Below are 20233 nucleotides of genomic sequence, written 5' to 3'. Positions count from 1 at the left end.
CAAGCCATCTCTAACGAAGCACTGATGAATCGCATCTGGGTTTTGATGACGGATTTGATGCAGGCGGTAGAGGAGTTGCTGTCTTTTTCTAGTCAAACACTCATTGAATAGATTCCCTGTCGTTGGGATGCAGCTGTCCGGACAAAATGCGATTTCGTGAACTGGGAAGCCAGCTTCAGGCGAATTTTCCGCTGGTTTTGTCCTGATGGATTCTTTTTGCCTACTCTGTAGGCAGCAATAATGTCTGTTTTGTTTACAGTGACCTGCAATTCTTTTTTTAAGAGATCCTGAACTATTTCAATACACTTTTCATCTTCGCTTTCCACTGGAATAGCTTGGGACGACACAACTACAGAGTCAAGCAGCTTTTACTGATCTTGTTCATCCTGGGTGACGGAACGTTGGTCGGATTATGTATTAATACATGCAGTCATTTTGCTGAGAGCTTCCTCTTGTTTTTTTATGGCTTCATCGGATTTTAGTCGAATGTTTTCCTCACGGAGATCATTCAAGTCATGCTGGAGCTGATCTTGTCTAGCCCTAAAGTTTCTAATATTCTCGCAGAGGAGGGTTATTTCTTCTTGTTGTTGATGGAGGTTCGAACGGTTTGCTTGATTTTCAGTTTGAAGACTCAAGATGATCGTATTTTGAGCCTCAAGGACTGAGCACAACTTTTTGAACCACTGATTCTCGGCCCAGTTAGGGAAATCCGGTGAGGGACCAGTAGCACGCTTGAATTTCGTAAACTGGGATGTAAGAATGGTATTAGGAGAGGATTGAGAGGACAACGCTTCCTGGCTCAATGGGGTGGAGGGGAGAGCAGCACCGCCGCTGTTAAATAAGGGAGTGTCTGTACTATGGGGCCTAGTATTATCTTATTTTATTTTATTTATTTTATTTTATTTATATATATACAAGAAGGTACATTGGGTTTGTGAGAATACATTGGATAGTATAGTATTTACATTCTTGTAAAGCCACTAGTACGCGCAGCGTTTCGGGCAGGTCCTTAATCTAACAGATAATTTTAAGTAGGTAATTTCAATCAGAATTGATAAATGATAAAGATACATTACAAGAGAAAAATGAGATGAGAGAGATAAGTAAGTATATTAAAGCACATTGTTATATTAAAGCTCTGATTGATTACATTGACAGCTTGATTAGTAATTTAAACAAGATTAATAGACACCATACAGCAGATTGACAGCACATATAAGACAGCAATGATCACAATGGTAAAGATGTTCAGATTGGGTACATAAAGATTGGGAGACTGGGTAGCAAAAGATACAGATAAACAAGATTTATAAACACCATACAACAGATTGGCAGCACATATAAGAAAACAGCAATGATCACAATGGTAAACATGTTCAAATTGGAAACATAAAGGTTGGGAGATTGGGTAGCAATTGATACAGTGCAATTTTAAGGCAAAAAGTGAAAAACTATGAAGATGATATTAGGTACTTTTTAGTATTGATTTTGAATGATGTAAAAGTTGGACAGCTTTTCAATTCAGTAGGGAGTGAGTTCCATAAACTGGGTCCCTTTATTTGCATAGAGTGTTTACACAGATTAAGTTTAACTCTGGGGGTATCAAAGAGATATTTATTTCTGGTGTGGTGATAATGGGTCCTATTACATCTGTCCAGGAAGAGTTTCAGACAAGGATTTGCGTTTAAGAACAGGGTTTTGTAAATGTAGTTGAGACAAGAGAATTTGTGGAGTGAGATTATGTTTAGCATGTTTAGGGAGTTAAACAAGGGGGCTGTGTGTTGTCTGAAAGCAGAATTTGATATTATTCTGATAGCAGATTTTTGCTGGGTGATGATGGACTTGAGGTGGTTTGCAATGGTTGAACCCCATGCACAGATACCATAGTTGAGATAGGGATAGATTAGTGCATAATATAGAGAGATGAGAGCAGAGTTAGGAACATAATATCTGATTTTGGAGAGTATACCAACTGTTTTAGAGACTTTCTTAGTTATGTGTTGTATGTGGGTACTGAAGTTGAGTCTCTTGTCTAGGAATATGCCAAGAAACTTTCCATCATTTTTATTGCTAATGTTTACATTGTCAATCTGAAGCTGAATTGCATTTGTAGATTTGCTTCCGAATAGGATGTAGTAGGTCTTTTCTATATTAAGTGTTAGTTTGTTGGTTGACATCCATAATTGGACTTTTTTTAGTTCATTATTAACAACACCATTTAGTGTATGTGGGTTTGGGTTGGAGTAGATGAGGGTAGTATCATCAGCAAATAAAATAGGTTACAGAATGTTAGAGACATTAGGCAGATCATTAATGTATATAAGAAATAGAAGAGGTCCCAATATGCTGCCCTGTGGCACTCCAACAGTTATTGGTAGAATGGGAGAGATTATATTATTGATGGCTACACATTGGTATCTATCACTAAGATAGGATTGGATATAGTCAAGTGCATGGCCTCGGATTCCATAATGATGGAGTTTACATAAGAGGTAATCGTGATTAACAGTATCAAAGGCCTTTCTTAGGTCAATGAAGAGTCCAATTGGAAACTCATTTTTGTCAAGGGCTGAGTAAATTATATCAAGGAGACTAATAATTGCATCGTTGGTACTCTTTTGAGAGCGGAAGCCAAACTGACAGGGGCTAAGAATGTCGAATTTTACGAGATAGGAGTAGAGCTGTTTATAGATAATTTTTTCAAATATTTTTGATAGTATGGGTAGGTTCGATATTGGTCTATAGTTATAATAATAATAATAATAATTTTTATTTAGGTAAAGGTACATACATAAAGAGATTTTACAAAGTTTGTTGGCTTTATAGATAGAGCTAGTACATACAATGCCTAATGCCACTATTACGCAAAGCGTTTCGGGCAGGAAAAAACACTAATGACTAAAGCTTAAAACTAATGGGTAAAAAGAGTAAAATGTGTTGAGTACAAATAAAAATAGAGGTAAAAGAGGGGGGAACATTGTTGAAAAAGCAGCACAAATACAATTACAAATTATTACAGAAAATTACATTCAAACAGCGTTGATTTGAAAAACAAAAAAAAACAAAAAACATACATGGGTTGACAACAGAGGGGTAAGGTAGGTTACAGGGAATTTATTAGGTATAGCTTCGTTTTTAACTGAAACTGGTTGAGAGAGGTACAGTCTTTAACATGGTTGGGAAGGTCATTCCACATTCTGGGCCCCATGATTTGTAGAGCATTTCTGGTTTGATTAAGTCGTACTCTAGGAATATCAAAACTGTATTTATTTCTGGTGTAGTGCTCATGGGTTCTGTTACAACCTTCTATGAAGCTTTTGAGATCAGGATTGGCATTATAGTTTAGCGTTTTATATATGTATAATACACATGAGAGAATGTGCAGTGACTTAATGTCTAACATATTCAGAGATTTGAGTAGGGGTACCGAGTGATGTCTGGGGCCAGAATTGGATATTGTCCTAATAGCAGCTTTGTGTTGAGTAATTAGAGGACGTAAGTGATTTTGGGTAGTAGAGCCCCAAGCACAAATACCATAGTTGAGATATGGATAGATAAGGGAGTAATAGAGAGTCACCAGGGCAGGGCGTGGTACATAATATCTGATCTTAGAAAGAATGCCCACAGTTTTTGAAACTTTTTTTGATATGTTTAGAATGTGTCCCTGGAAATTCAGCTTGTGGTCAATGAGAATGCCAAGGAATTTGCCATCTAATTTGTTACAAATTTGGGTATTGTTTATTTTGAGATTTATTTGATTAGAGGATTTATTGCCAAACAGAATATAGAAAGTTTTGTCAATGTTAAGGGTGAGTTTGTTGGCAGTTAGCCACAGATGGACTTTATTTAGCTCAGTATTTACTGTGGCTTTTAGAGCAAGGGGATCAGGACTGGAGTAAATGAAGGTTGTGTCGTCAGCAAATAGAATTGGTTTGAGGTGTTGGGAGGCATTTGGAAGGTCATTAATGTAGATGAGAAAGAGGAGAGGGCCAAGTATGCTGCCCTGGGGAACACCAATGTTGATGGGTAGGGTGGGAGAAATTGTATTATTCACAGATACACATTGGAGCCTGTCAGTAAGGTAGGATTTGAGGTATTGTAGGGAGTGTCCTCTGACACCATAATGATGTAATTTAAGAAGAAGGTTTTGGTGGTTGACAGTATCGAAAGCTTTACGCAGGTCCACAAATAACCCAACAGGGAACTCATTTTTATCAAGAGCTGTATGAATCGAGTTAAGCATACTAATAAGTGCATCGTTAGTGCTTTTTTTGGGTCTGAAGCCATATTGGCAAGGGCTAAGTATATTGAGTTTGGCTAGATATGAGTAAAGCTGCTTATAGATTAGTTTTTCAAAAATTTTTGACAAGTTTGGCAGGATTGATATAGGTCTGTAGTTGTTAACATCTGTGAGATCACCACATTTGTGGACAGGCGTTACTCTCGCTTTTTTTAGAATATCTGGAAAGGTTTGGAGTTCAAGTGACTTGTTGAAGAGCAAAGCAATAGCAGGGGCTAAAGATCTGGAGTTTTTTTTGTAGATTAAAGTTGGTATCTCCTCAAGGGCACCAGACTTGGTTTTAAGGGAAAGGATTATCTCATTGACGTCAGTGGAATTAATAGGCTTTAGGTACAGAGACTGGGGATAGTTCCCTGTAAGATAGTCCTTAATGTCAGTACTGGAAGATGGAATATCATTAGCAAGGGATGAACCAATGGAAGAGAAGAACCTATTGAACTCAATAGCAGAATCAGAGGCTGAAAGCTGACCATCGTTATTAGACTGGAGAGTCGGTTTGTTATTTAAAGACTTCTTTGATCCCAATATTTGTGAAATTGTTCTCCAAGTTTGTTTAATGTTGCTCATATTTGGGTAAATTTATCTTCGTAGTATTTAGTTTTGGCTCGTCTAATTATCTTAGATAGCAATAATGAGTAATTCTTTGAGAATTCTTTGGAGACAATTCCTAACCTATACTTCTTCTCAAGGTCATGTTTTTTATTAATAGATTTAAGTATTCCCTTTGTAAGCCAGGGATTGTTAAGCCTTTTGGTTGTGACTTGTTTTGTAAGCATAGGACAGTGGGTATTATAAAGGCTAAGAGTTTTTTGAAGAAAAGATTGAACTGCTAGGTTGATGTCCTCTATGTTACCTAACTCGGACTCCCAGTTGACATTATCAGTAGCAGTTATAAAATTGTCTATAGCAGTTTCATTGTGTAGTCTAAAACGTATCTCTCTTGACTCAAGAGGTGGTTTGCTAATGTTAGTTAAGAGAAATGTGGGGTAATGGTCTGTAGTGCTATCGGTGATTATACCTGAAGTAAGCGGAGAGGTTATGTTTGTCCAGATGTGATCTAGAGTCGTGGCAGTGCTATCAGTGATTCTAGTAGGTCTAGTGATTAAGGGTATGAGGAAGCAGGAATTCATACAGTTGAGGAAGCTAACAGCAGTAGGGTGTTCTGGCTCGCAGAGGTCAATATTAAAGTCCCCTGCGATAATTAGGTGGTTTTTGTTCAGTCTGTTATCAAGTATTATTGATATTAGATTAAGTATCAAGTATTAGATTTCTAAGGTTTGAGTTGAATTCGGACACATCAGTGTTAGGAATTCTCTAAACTTCACCCACAGACAGGATAGACTCGGCACCCTTGACTCTGAAGCTGGCGAAGATATACTCCCCATAGCAGTCTCTAGTTCTAATTTCTTTTAAGCATGTTAGTTCTTGGTGGTAGTAAAGAGCAGTGCCACCACCTCTCTGAAGTTGATGACAGTTGTGGATTGCTGAGTAGTTAGGCATGTTAAAGAGTTGAGTAGTATCCTCTTTCAACCATGTTTCAGTAAGTATAATAAAAGAGAATTTGTTGTCAATAGCTTCAATCAAGGCACTAACATCATCAAAGTGTTTACCTAGGGATCTAACGTTCAAATTGATTACAGAGATATTGTGATTATGAGTTAATACATTGTTTACATCATGTGCTGCAAAATATCTGCAATTTAGATCATTAAAGTGATTATTGTCATAGATAGTGGATAAGAGGTTAAGTTCTGGGTCTATACTTGGCTGCATAAAAAAAGCTGATTGCAGGAAAAACAAGAAAAAACAAAGAAAAAAATGTACACAATACTGTACCAAACAAACACAAAAGGGGCTTACAGGGGTACAATGGAGTAAGGGAGTATGGCTAGGCTAGGAAACCTAGGTAATAAATGAGATTAAAGAAAAAAACATATAAACATGGACTATACAAAACACAAGATATTGATATACAAAACAAAAATATAAACAAGACTAAGCAATACAAAAAAAATTGAGCAAATATGAAAAATGAGGTAGATTGCTTACAGGTACTCTCAGGTACACTGTAAGTAACAATAGACAGATAATATATATCAATGTTGTTTATGTCTGACGGATTACCTCCTTTATGAACTGGTGTTACTCTTGCTTTTTTAAGGATATCAGGGAAGGTATGACACTCAAGGGATTTGTTGAACAGCAGAGCTATAGGTGGCGCAAGGGCATGGGAGGCGCTCTTGTATACAATGGATGGGATTTCACTGATGTTCCCAGCTTTGGTTTTTAGTGAGTGTATGATGGACACAACATCTGACGGGCTGACTGGTGAAAGGAGAAGAGAGTTTGGATAGCTGCCTGAGAGATATGTGTTGATATGTGTCTGGGTCTGTGGGATTTTACTGGCGAGGCTAGCACCAACTGATGAAAAAAAGCTATTAAATTCATTTGCAATTTCTAAATCAATTGACAGTGTATAGCCATCCTTAGAGAGTGTTATCTGGTTGTGGGAGTGTTGTTTAGTTCCCAGGATGTTAGAGATGGTATTCCATGTGCTTTTCATGTTGCCTTTTGCTTCTTTGAATCTAGTCTCATAATATGAAAGTTTTGCTTTTCTTATGATACTGGTAAGCACTGATGAGTACCTTTTAACTACTTCCATTGAAACTAGGCCACTCCTAAATTTCTTTTCGTATTCATGTTTTTTGTTGATTGATTTAATTATGCCACTTGTGAGCCACGGGTTATTTTTTCTTTTATCAGTTACTTGTTTGGTAAGGAGGGGACAGTGAGTGTTATAGAGGCTTAGAGTTTTGGAGAGAAAGAGGTTAGTTAATGAGTTTATATCCTGTGTATTATTGAAATCAGATTCCCAACTGATTCCCAACTTCACAATAATATTGTGAAGCGCATTTGAGTGATTGCCTAAAGCTGATTCACTGTGTAGCCTGATTGAGAGTTTCTTGCTTTCTGGTGGTGTTATGTCTACGTTTGCCATGAGGAAGGTAGGATAGTGGTCAGTTGTTCTGTCACAGATTATACCAGAAGTAAGGGGAGCTGTTATATTAGTTCATAGGTGATCCAAGGTAGTGGCAGATGTTTGAGTGACTCAGGTGGGCTTGGTGATTGTGGGGATTAGCATACAGGAGTTCATGCTGTTATGGAAATAGTCAACTAGAGGGTTATTTTGTAGACACAGGTCAATATTGAAATCACCTCCTAGAATTATGTGATTTTTGTTGAGATTGTTATTTATGATAAGATTCCTTACGTTATCGAAGAATGAAGCTATGTTGGCATTGGGAAATCTATAGATGTCACCGATAGTCAAGGAGGAGTTAAGGGATTTACTCGAGAACTTGGCAAAGGTATGTATATTCACAGTAGTCGTCTCTATCACTAATAACACTATTGCAGATGAAGGTATCTTTTTAATATATTGCTGTGCCACCTCCTTTTTTATTTGGCATGCAGTTGTGAAGGGCTTTATAACCAGCTAAGTTGTAGAGTTGGATATAGCCTTTACTTAGCCAGATTACTGTTAATATAATGAAAGATAATTTATTACCTAGTGCTGTGAGTAGTGCATTTATATCATCAAATTGTTTACCAAGTGATCTAACATTTTGGTTGTAAACTGATAAGCAGGTGCTATTTAGGAGTTTGTTTTTTGCAAAGATTTGCTGTGTAATACCTGCAATAATGATGGTCAATGTGCTGATTAGTGTGGATATGAGACAGAAGATTTCGATCAGGTTCAATATCAGTATGCATGTATTTATTAATTAATTTATTTATTTATTTATATATATACGAGAATGTACACTGGGTTTGTGAGAATACATTGGATAGTACAGTATTTACACTCTTGTAAAACCACTAGTACGCGCAGCGTTTCGGGCAGATCCTTAATCTAACAGATAATTTTAAGTAGGTAATTTCTATCAGAATTGATAAATGATAAAGATACATTGCAAGAGAAAAATGAGATGAGAGAGCTTAGTAAGTATATTAAAGCACATTGTTATATTAAAGCTCTGATTGATTACATTGACAGCTTGATTAGTAATTTAAACAAGATTAATAGACACCATATAGCAGATTGACAGCACATATAAGACAGCAATGATCACAATGGTAAAGATGTTCAGATTGGGTACATAAAGGCTGGGAGACTGGGTAGCAATAGATACAGATAAACAAGATTTATAAACACCATACAGCATAATGGCAGCACATATAAGAAGACAGCAATGATCACAATGGTAAAGATGTTCAAATTGGGAACAAATGTTCCCAAGACATAAAAAGATGTTCAAATTGGGAACAAATGTTCCCAAGACATAAAAAGATGTTCAAATGTAGATGCAATGGGGTCACGATACAATAAGCAATTACAAGCAATTACAGGAACAGTTAAATACTAAATCTGCTGTAAATAGAAAGTAATTATAGCAAAACACAACAATAAATGTAAGTACACAAAAAATAGAAACAATTAGTATATTACTATGTTAGTATATTAATATGTTATGCGTTGGATTTCCGACAGTAGTGCAGTGGTTTGGTTGGGTTGCTTCTAGAGATTTTTTTAATCTTTTCCCAAACTTCAACAAGTGAAGTTTGCTTGTTTATATTTTGTAGGAACTTCTTTTGTTTGTGCTGCTAAAGAAAGTAGAGTTTATAGAATTGTTTAAAATATGTTTTCTGTTTGATTTTCTTTAAAACACAGCTGTATTTCCACATTAATTTTTTTACCTATGTTCCAGCCTTTAGAATTGTTTTGAGAACCTGAAGGTAAGCCATGAGCTCAAACCCATTCATTTACATACTTCATTTCCAATAATTTTATTGAAAACATTGTAATTTCTTCCTCATACTTAGAGAGGCTTTCGATATTAATCCAAGTTTTCCAACATCAATATTCTACGGACAATTGCCGCCGCCAACTGATCAGTAAAAATGCAAGTTAACAACAAAATCTTTATTACAAAAATATATTTATAATCACAGTCTCAATTCCTCATCTTGAGGAATAGTAGGAATGAGTTGGACATGAGAAGAGTTGAAGGTGGACAATCATTCGCCCTCCGGCACCCAATATACACCAAAATCCACTGTCAGGTTAAAGACAGCATCATGTTTTTAACCATGTCACTATGTCTTTAATCATGTCACTATGTCGATCCATAGTGATGGGTGATGGTATTATCTGATGGTCGGTAAACTGGCCCATTGACCCTGTAAAGATGGCCAAGATGAATTACTCTTAAAGTTAGTTCAACAGTAACATTTAAATTATAGCACAATTTAAGTCAAACATTAATTTACTAAACAAGACATAAAAGTTTTGGAGACATAATAATACTTACAGATTACCGAGAGGACCGTGTCCAATCCCGTATCCTCCGTCGTGTCCTAATCTGCCACCATGTCCGTTAGTAAGGTAGGGTAGTGCCACTGCCACGTACACCAGAGCCAGGAGTACCACCACCATCACCAGCTAAGGAAGAGGAAGGGGTTAGTGACACGAGTTGTGGCTGTCGTCTGGCTAAAAATATTATCGGCAGCGCTGTTGTTGAAGACATTTCAGAAGTTCCTCTTGCATTTCTTGAGACATCAGCTTTCAAGATGGAGAACAATACTTTGTTAGCATAACCCAGGAAGACCTTGGGTATTGTGGGCCCCGACACAGCACATTGTAATTTACATATGAACAACATTATATAAAGTTTTACTAATATGTTCAACATGGACGATTTAAGCCTATTACCAAAACATCCGTTGCCATTGTTATTATCTCATAAAACAGGAATAAATACAGTTGTACTCACAAGAGAGCGTAGAGCGGACATAATGCGGTGCTGTACAGTGAACTTAACTGTTCTTCCTCAGTGTGAAGACTGATGCCAGACCGTCTTACTGAGCGCTTATATGTGCCGGTCACACCCCGGGTCCTCTCACCTGCAGTTGCCACTTATGGTTAACTCCGACTCTTGGCAAAACTCACTAATATAAGTAAAGTTTACATGTACTTACGGCTTGGCGACAATTGGTGTCCATCTTACAAGAAGTACAGCTCAGCGATACTGAATGCTGACATATTATAAAAGTTAATAAAAATCATTGACTGTAGCAGCAAAGAGGGAAAATACTTGGACAAATCAACATAACTTTCCGAGTTGGAGAGAGAGGAGGTCAAGGCCGTAGGTCGATGACGCACTTACTGGAACTTCCCGGACAGGGCACTGATCCTCCGTGTCGTTGTAATATAGTGATGCTGGTTCTCCGTGATGCTGGAGTGTGGTGGTGGTGGTTCTCCGTGATGCTGGAGTGTGGTGGTGCTGGTTCTCTGTGATGCTGGAGTGTGGTGTTGCTGGTTCTCCGTGATGCTTGAGTGTGGTGGTGGTGGTTCTCTGTCATGCTGGAGTGTGATGATGCTGTTTTTTTTATGCTGGAGTGTGGTAGTGCTGGTTCTCTGTGACGCTGGAGAGTGATGGTGCTGGTTCTCTGTGATGCTGGAGTGTGATGGTGCTGGTTCTCCGTGATGCTGGAGTGTAGTGGTGATAGTTCACCGTGATGCTAGAGTGCAGTGGTGATAGTTCACCGTTGGAGTGCCACAGAGCAGCATCTTGGGACCTCTTCTATTTCTTATATACATCAATGATCTGCCTAATGTCTCTAACATTCTGAAACCTATTTTGTTTGCTGATGATACTACCCTCATTTACTCCAACCCCAACCCACATACATTAAATGATGTTGTTAATAATGAACTAAAAAAAGTCCACTTATGGATGTCAACCAACAAACTAACACTTAACATAGAAAAGACCTACTACATCCTATTTGGAAGCAAATCTACAAATGCAATTCAGCTTCAGATAGACAATGTAAACATTAGCAATAAAAATGATGGAAAGTTTTTTGGCCTATTCCTAGACAAGAGACTCAACTTCAGTACCCACATACAACACATAACTAAGAAAGTCTCTAAAACGGTTGGTATACTCTCCAAAATCAGATATTATGTACCTAACTCTGCTCTCATCTCTCTACATTATGCACTAATCTATCCCTATCTCAACTATGGTATCTGTGCATGGGGTTCAACCACTGCAAACCACCTCAAGTCCATCATCACCCAGCAAAAATCTGCTATCAGAATAATATCAAATTCTGCTTTCAGACAACACTCAGCCCCCTTGTTTAACTCCTTAAACATGCTAAACATAATCTCATTCCATAAATTCTCTTGTGTCAACTACATTTACAAAACTCTGTTCTTAAAATGCAAATCCTGCTCTGAAACTCTTCCTGGACAGATGTAATAGGACCCATTATCACCACTCCAGAAATAAATACCTCTTTGATATCCCCAGAGTTAAACTTAATCTGTGTAAACACTCTATTGCAAATAAAGGGACCCAGTTTATGGAACTCACTCCCAATTGAATTGAAAAGCTGTCCAACTTTTACATCATTCAAAATCAATACTAAAAAGTACCTAATTTCATCTTCATAGTTTTTCACTTTTTGCCTTAAAATTGCACTGTATCTATTGCTACCTAATCTCCCAACCTATATGTTCCCAATTTGAACATCTTTACCATTGTTATCATTGCTGTCTTCTTATATGTGCTGCCAATCTGTTGTATGGTGTTTATTAATCTTGTTTATCTGTATCTATTGCTACCCAGTCTCCCAATCTTTATGTACCCAATCTGAACATCTTTACCATTGTGCTCATTGCTGTCTTATATGAGCTGTCAATCAGCTGTATGGTGTCTATTAATCTTGTTTAAATTACTAATCAAGCTGTCAATGTAATCAATCAGAGCTATAATATACCAATGTGCTTTAATATGCTTACTAAGCTCTCTCATCTCATTTTTCTCTTGCAATGTATCTTTATCATTTATCAATTCTGATAGAAATTACCTACTTAAAATTATCTGTTAGATTAAGGACCTGCCCGAAACGCTGTGCGTACTAGTGGCTTTACAAGAATGTAAATACTGTACTATCCAATGTATTCTCACAAACCCAATGTACCTTCTTGTATATATATAAATAAAATAAATAAAATAAATAAATAAATAGTGGTGGTGGTTCACCGTGATGCTGGAGTGTGGTGGTGCTGGTTCTCCGTGATGCTGGAGTGTGGTGGTGGTGGTTCACCGTGATGCTGGAGTGTGGTGGTGCTGGTTCTCCGTGATGCTGGAGTGTGGTGGTGGTGGTTCTCTGTGATGCTGGAGTGTGGTGATGCTGGTTCACCGTGATGCTGAAGAGTGGTGGTGCTGGTTCTCTGTGATGCTGGAGTGTGGTGGTGGTGGTTCACCGTGATGCTGAAGAGTGGTGGTGCTGGTTCTCCGTGATACTGGAGTGTAGTGGTGGTGGTTCACCGTGATGCTGGAGTGTGGTGGTGCTGGTTCACCGTGATGCTAGAGTGTGGTGGTGGTGGTTCTCCGTGATGCTGGAGTGTGGTGGTGCTGGTTCTCCGTGATGCTGGAGTGTGGTGGTGGTGGTTCTCTGTGATGCTGGAGTGTGGTGGTGGTGGTTCACCGTGATGCTGGAGTGTGGTGGTGCTGGTTCACCGTGATGCTAGAGTGTGGTGGTGGTGGTTCTCCGTGATGCTGGAGTGTGGTGGTGGTGGTTCACCGTGATGCTGGAATGTGGTTGTGCTGGTTCACCGTGATGCTGGAGTGTGGTGGTGCTGGTTCACCGTGATGCTAGAGTGTGGTGGTGGTGGTTCTCCGTGATGCTGGAGTGTGGTGGTGGTGGTTCACCGTGATGCTGGAATGTGGTTGTGCTGGTTCACCGTGATGCTGGAGTGTGGTGGTGCTGGTTCACCGTGATGCTAGAGTGTGGTGGTGGTGGTTCTCCGTGATGCTGGAGTGTGGTGGTGGTGGTTCACCGTGATGCTGGAATGTGGTTGTGCTGGTTCACCGTGATGCTGGAGTGTGGTGGTGCTGGTTCACCGTGATGCTAGAGTGTGGTGGTGGTGGTTCTCCGTGATGCTGGAGTGTGGTGGTGGTGGTTCACCGTGATGCTGGAATGTGGTTGTGCTGGTTCTCCGTGATGCTGGAGTGTGGTGGTGCTGGTTCACCGTGATGCTAGAGTGTGGTGGTGGTGGTTCTCCGTGATGCTGGAGTGTGGTGGTGGTGGTTCTCTGTGATGCTGGAGTGTGGTGATGCTGGTTCTCCGTGATGCTGGAGTGTGGTGGTGGTGGTTCTCCGTGATGCTGGAGTGTGGTGGTGGTGGTTCTCTGTGATGCTGGAGTGTGGTGATGCTGGTTCTCCGTGATGCTGGAGTGTGGTGGTGGTGGTTCTCCGTGATGCTGGAGTGTAGTGGTGGTGGTTCTCCGTGATGCTGGAGTGTGGTGGTGGTGGTTCTCTGTGATGCTGGAGTGTGGTGATGCTGGTTCTCCGTGATGCTGGAGTGTGGTGGTGGTGGTTCACCGTGATGCTGGAGTGTGGTGGTGGTGGTTCTCTGTGATGCTGGAGTGTGGTGGTGGTGGTTCTCTGTGATGCTGGAGTGTGGTGGTGCTGGTTCACCGTGATGCTGGAGTGTGGTGGTGGTGGTTCACCGTGATGCTGGAATGTGGTTGTGCTGGTTCACCGTGATGCTGGAGTTTGGTGGTGGTGGTTCTCCGTGATGCTGGAGTGTTGTGGTGCTGGTTCTCCGTGATGCTGGAGTGTGGTGGTGGTGGTTCTCTGTGATGCTGGAATGTGGTTGTGCTGGTTCACCGTGATGCTGGAATGTGGTTGTGCTGGTTCACCGTGATGCTGGAATGTGGTGGTGCTGGTTCACCGTGATGCTAGAGTGTGGTGGTGCTGGTTCACCGTGATGCTGGAGTGTGGTGGTGCTGGTTCTCCGTGATGCTGGAGTGTGGTGGTGGTGGTGGTTCACCGTGATGCTGGAGTGTAGTGGTGGTGGTTCTTCGTGATGCTGGAGTGTCGTGGTGCTGGTTCTCCGTGATGCTGGAGTGTGGTGGTGGTGGTTCTCCGTGATGCTGGAGTGTGGTGGTGGTGGTTCTCTGTGATGCTGGAGTGTGGTGGTGGTGGTTCTCTGTGATGCTTTAGTGTGGTGGTGCTGGTTCTCCGTGATGCTAGAGTGTGGTGTTGCCGGTTCTCCGTGATGCTGGAGTGTGGTGGTGCTGGTTCTCCGTGATGCTGGAGTGTAGTGGTGATGGTTCTCTGTGATGCTGGAGTGTCGTGGTGCTGGTTCTCCGTGATGCTGGAGAGTGGTGGTGCTGGTTCTCCGTGATGCTAGAGTGTGGTGGTGGTGGTTCTCCGTGATGCTGGAGAGTGGTGCATGGTGGTGGTTCTCCGTGATGCTGGAGTGTGGTGGTGCTGGTTCTCTGTGATGCTGGAGTGTGGTGGTGGTGGTTCACCGTGATGCTGGAGTGTCGTGGTGGTGGTTCACCGTGATGCTGGAGTGTGGTGGTGCTGGTTCACTGTGATGCTGGAGTGTGGTGGTGGTGGTTCTCCGTGATGCTAGAGTGTGGTGGTGCTGGTTCTCTGTGATGCTGGAGTGTGGTGGTGGTGGTTCACCGTGATGCTGGAGTGTAGTGGTGGTGGTTCTTCGTGATGCTGGAGTGTCGTGGTGCTGGTTCTCCGTGATGCTGGAGTGTGGTGGTGGTGGTTCTCTGTGATGCTGGAGTGTGGTGGTGCTGGTTCTCCGTGATGCTAGAGTGTGGTGGTGCTGGTTCTCTGTGATGCTGGAGTGTGGTGGTGCTGGTTCTCCGTGATGCTAGAGTGTGGTGGTGCCGGTTCTCCGTGATGCTGGAGTGTGGTGGTGCTGGTTCACCGTGATGCTGGAGTGTCGTGGTGGTGGTTCTCCGTGATGCTAGAGTGTGGTGGTGCCGGTTCTCCGTGATGCTGGAGTGTGGTGGTGCTGGTTCTCCGTGATGCTGGAGTGTCGTGGTGGTGGTTCACCGTGATGCTGGAGTGTGGTGGTGGTGGTTCTCTGTGATGCTGGAGTGTGGTGGTGGTGGTTCACCGTGATGCTGGAGTGTGGTGGTGCTGGTTCTCCGTGATGCTGGAGTGTCGTGGTGGTGGTTCACCGTGATGCTAGAGTGTGGTGGTGCTGGTTCACCGTGATGCTGGAGTGTGGTGGTGGTGGTTCACCGTGATGCTGGAGTGTGGTTGTGCTGGTTCACCGTGATGCTGGAGTTTGGTGGTGGTGGTTCTCCGTGATGCTGGAGTGCTGTGGTGCTGGTTCTCCGTGATGCTGGAGTGTGGTGGTGGTGGTTCTCTGTGATGCTGGAGTGTCGTGGTGGTGGTTCACCGTGATGCTGGAGTGTGGTGGTGCTGGTTCTCCGTGATGCTGGAGTGTCGTGGTGGTGGTTCACCGTGATGCTAGAGTGTGGTGGTGCTGGTTCACCGTGATGCTGGAGTGTGGTGGTGGTGGTTCACCGTGATGCTGGAGTGTGGTTGTGCTGGTTCACCGTGATGCTGGAGTTTGGTGGTGGTGGTTCTCCGTGATGCTGGAGTGCTGTGGTGCTGGTTCTCCGTGATGCTGGAGTGTGGTGGTGGTGGTTCTCTGTGATGCTGGAGTGTGGTGGTGCTGGTTCTCCGTGATGCTGGAGTGTGGTGGTGCTGGTTCTCCGTGATGCTGGAGTGTGGTGGTGGTGGTGGTTCACCGTGATGCTGGAGTGTAGTGGTGGTGGTTCTTCGTGATGCTGGAGTGTCGTGGTGCTGGTTCTCCGTGATGCTGGAGTGTGGTGGTGGTGGTTCTCCGTGATGCTGGAGTGTGGTGGTGGTGGTTCTCTGTGATGCTGGAGTGTGGTGGTGGTGGTTCTCTGTGATGCTTTAGTGTGGTGGTGCTGGTTCTCCGTGATGCTAGAGTGTGGTGTTGCCGGTTCTCCGTGATGCTGGAGTGTGGTGGTGCTGGTTCTCCGTGATGCTGGAGTGTAGTGGTGATGGTTCTCTGTGATGCTGGAGTGTCGTGGTGCTGGTTCTCCGTGATGCTGGAGTGTGGTGGTGCTGGTTCTCCGTGATGCTAGAGTGTGGTGGTGGTGGTTCTCCGTGATGCTGAAGAGTGGTGCATGGTGGTGGTTCTCCGTGATGCTGGAGTGTGGTGGTGCTGGTTCTCTGTGATGCTGGAGTGTGGTGGTGCTGGTTCACCGTGATGCTGGAGTGTGGTGGTGCTGGTTCACCGTGATGCTGGAGTGTGGTGGTGCTGGTTCACCGTGATGCTGGAGTGTGGTGGTGGTGGTGGTTCACCGTGATGCTGGAGTGTAGTGGTGGTGGTTCTTCGTGATGCTGGAGTGTCGTGGTGCTGGTTCTCCGTGATGCTGGAGTGTGGTGGTGGTGGTTCTCTGTGATGCTGGAGTGTGGTGGTGCTGGTTCTCCGTGATGCTAGAGTGTGGTGGTGCTGGTTCTCTGTGATGCTGGAGTGTGGTGGTGCTGGTTCTCCGTGATGCTAGAGTGTGGTGGTGCCGGTTCTCCGTGATGCTGGAGTGTGGTGGTGCTGGTTCACCGTGATGCTGGAGTGTCGTGGTGGTGGTTCTCCGTGATGCTAGAGTGTGGTGGTGCCGGTTCTCCGTGATGCTGGAGTGTGGTGGTGCTGGTTCTCCGTGATGCTGGAGTGTCGTGGTGGTGGTTCTCCGTGATGCTGGAGTGTAGTGGTGTTGGTTCTCGGTGATGCCTAAGTGTGGTGTTGATGGTTCTTTGTGATGCTGGAGTGTGTTTGTGGTTCTCCACGATGCTGAAATATGGTGGTAACGGTTCTCCATGATGCTCGAGTTTGGTGATGGTTCTTATGATGCTGAAGTGTGGTGGTGGTTCTCCATAATGCTGGAGTATATGGTGGTGGTTCTCTGTGATGCTAGAGTGTGGTGGTGGTTCTCCGTGATGATCGAGTGTCAAGGAGCTGGTTCTCCACGATGCTCTGCGCCTAACCATTTCACAGATGGTTCGCTACACTGCCCCACGGGTCCAGCTGGAAGTGTAGTTGTCTTGACTATGGGTGATGGCTTATATTTTGAGTGGAGAGTTAGTATGTACAATTGGGGCTCTATCATTCAGACCGAACTATTTGCCTTATTTGTTGCACTCTAGTTTATACGTGTCTCCAAACTTGACACAATCATTATAAGTGATTCTTTATAATAATAATAATAATAATAATAATAATAATAATAATAATAATAATAATAATAATAATTTTTATTTAGGTAAGGTACATACATAAAGAGATTTTACAAAGTTTGTTGGCTTAATAGATAGAGCTAGTACATACAATGCCTAAAGCCACTATTACGCAAAGCGTTTCGGGCAGGAAAAACATTAATGACTAAAGCTTAAAACTAATGGGTAAAAAAGAATAAAATGTATTGAGAACAAATAAAAATAGAGGTAAAAGAGGGGGGAACATTGTTGAAAAAGCAGCACAAATACAATTACAAATTATTACAGAAAATTACATTCAAACAGCGTTGATTTGAAAAAAAAAAATAAAAAAAACATACATGGGTTGACAACAGAGGGGTAAGGTAGGTTACAGGGAATTTATTAGGTATAGCTTCGTTTTTAACTTAAACTGGTTGAGAGAGGTACAGTCTTTAACATGGTTGGGAAGGTCATTCCACATTCTGGGCCCCTTGATTTGTAGAGCATTTCTGGTTTGATTAAGTCGTACTCTAGGAATATCAAAACTGTATTTATTTCTGGTGTGGTGCTCATGGGTTCTGTTACAACCTTCTATGAAGCTTTTGAGATCAGGATTGGCATTATAGTTTAGCGTTTTATATATGTATAATACACATGAGAGAATGTGCAGTGACTTAATGTCTAACATATTCAGAGATTTGAGTAGGGGTACCGAGTGATGTCTGGGGCCAGAATTGGATATTGTCCTAATAGCAGCTTTGTGTTGAGTAATTAGAGGACGTAAGTGATTTTGGGTAGTAGAGCCCCAAGCACAAATACCATAGTTGAGATATGGATAGATAAGGGAGTAATAGAGTCACCAGGGCAGGGCGTGGTACATAATATCTGATCTTAGAAAGAATGCCAACAGTTTTTGAAACTTTTTTTGATATGTTTAGAATGTGTCCCTGGAAATTCAGCTTGTGGTCAATGAGAATGCCAAGGAATTTGCCATCTGCCATTATCATCCTTAATTGCGTTTAACCCTTGAACCCATTGTTGACGGAAAATAGTCACTGCTTTTCCCAAAAGCGGTGAAGTTCTGCGGGGAACGAAAACGTATTACCATGATTTTGTGTCTAACCGACTAATTAGCGCGCGCATGGAGTGGGGTACTTAAACGCGTGCGCGCGGACTCGGCGACCTCTTGCTCGCGGTCCGTCTAATTACCACAAGCTACACAAGCTTCAGAAAGCTTCCTGGCAATACGTTAGTAATGAATAAATATGATATATTTACTCATTATAATGTTGGTGCTGAATGTACAACACGAAAAAAACATAATTTTAATCTGAAAAAGTATCTTTTTATAAAGAAATTAGGCGAAAATAAAAAGCTGGTGACGCCAAATCAAGTCGACGATCCAAGCGTCGGTTAGGTTTGGTTAGGTTTGGTTTGGTTAAGTTAGGTTAGGTTAGGTTAGGTTAGGATAGGTTAGGTTAGGTTAGGTTAGGTCAGCCTAACCTAACATATCATATTTATTCATTACTAACTAATTGCCAGGAAGCTTTCTGAAGCTTGTGTAGCTTGTGGTAGCTTGTGGTAATTAGACAGACCCCTTGCTCGCCTCTTCCTCGTCAGTACACTACAAAACGCTGGTGTTGTGTTTCCACACATCAGCATTAAGGTATAACCTTCACACCCACTGAGCCTATCATAAAGGAGCATCACCATTGAGCGCCAAGTGCTCACGAAATTCTTCACATAATCTGCACTTGTCGCGATGACAGTAAAAGCTCTTAAGTGTCCAGAGTGTGGGAATTAAGAGCTTCAGTCAGCTTGGAGGTATGAAGACTCACATGTTGGTGCATTCGGGTGAGAAACCTCACGAGTGTCCTGAGTGTGGGAGGAGATTCAGTCAGCGTGCAAGATTCAGTCAGCGTGGAAATATGAAGATTCACATGTTAGTGCATTCGGGGGAGTAACCTTATAAGTGCCTAGGGTGTGGGAAGAGGTTCAGGCATCTTCGAAGTATGACCACTCATATTTTATTACATTCGGCTGACAAACCCCACAAGTGTAGATGATAAACCTCACGAGTGTCCCAAAGTGTGGGAAGAGGTGCAGTCTGCTTCGTCATATGAAGACTCACATTTTAGTGCATTCAGATGACAAACCTCACGAGTGTCCAGAGTGTAGTAAGGGATTCAGTCGTCTTGAGCATATGAAGAGACACATGTTAAGGCATTCAGATGAACGCCGTTTCGAGTATGCAGAGTGTGGTAGGAGATTTAAGAACGTGGAACTATAATAACACACATGTTAATTCATATGGAGGATCGTCCTCATGAGTGTCGAGAATGTGGGAAAAGATTCAGGCATCTTCGAAGTATGAAGTCCATATGTTACTGCATCCAGGTGTTAAACCTCACGAGTGTCCAGAGTGTGCAAAGAGGTTCAGGCAGCTTGGACGTATGAAAACTCACAGGAAGGTACTCACAAAACTCACAGGGCTCGCCTCCGTCTCGCCAGATACACTACTAAACGCTCCGCCGCCATCCGTTACACGTGGACTACGACACCAGTACCTATGTCGACTATATACGCCTGCGACATAGCCTTCATCGCCACCCCCTGTCGCCTGCAAGGGCGGCCCACACGGGGCTACAGGTTGAGTGAAGTTTTCAGTGTTAGCCATCGGCGTTCCAGAGCAGCCGGCACATCTCCATTATCCTAAGGTACAGTCCTGCCCGTGTTTCCCTCCACGCCCGCGTGTGCGGCGCCCTGTTTTAGTTAGGAATGTCCCCAGTGCCCGGCGTGTGCCCAGCGCCTGTCC

The 20233-nt window shown here is 42.5% G+C and overlaps 1 long non-coding RNA gene across 1 annotated transcript; it reads right to left on the bottom strand.

Moving 5' to 3' along the window:
* Window positions 1-9269: 9269 nt before the first annotated feature.
* LOC123756572 (uncharacterized) lies at window positions 9270-10211 on the bottom strand. Its single transcript, XR_006772655.2, has 3 exons — window positions 10135-10211; window positions 9673-9803; window positions 9270-9541 (listed from the first exon to the last, which is right to left on the bottom strand). It is a non-coding gene; the product is annotated as an uncharacterized lncRNA (long non-coding RNA).
* Between the last annotated feature and the right edge of the window lie 10022 nt (window positions 10212-20233).

Source organism: Procambarus clarkii, chromosome 25 (assembly GCF_040958095.1).
Source record: "Procambarus clarkii isolate CNS0578487 chromosome 25, FALCON_Pclarkii_2.0, whole genome shotgun sequence".
NCBI lineage: Eukaryota > Metazoa > Arthropoda > Malacostraca > Decapoda > Cambaridae > Procambarus > Procambarus clarkii.
The sequence above is the reverse complement of the archived record's forward strand: the minus strand, read 5'-3'. Positions and strand labels throughout refer to the sequence as shown.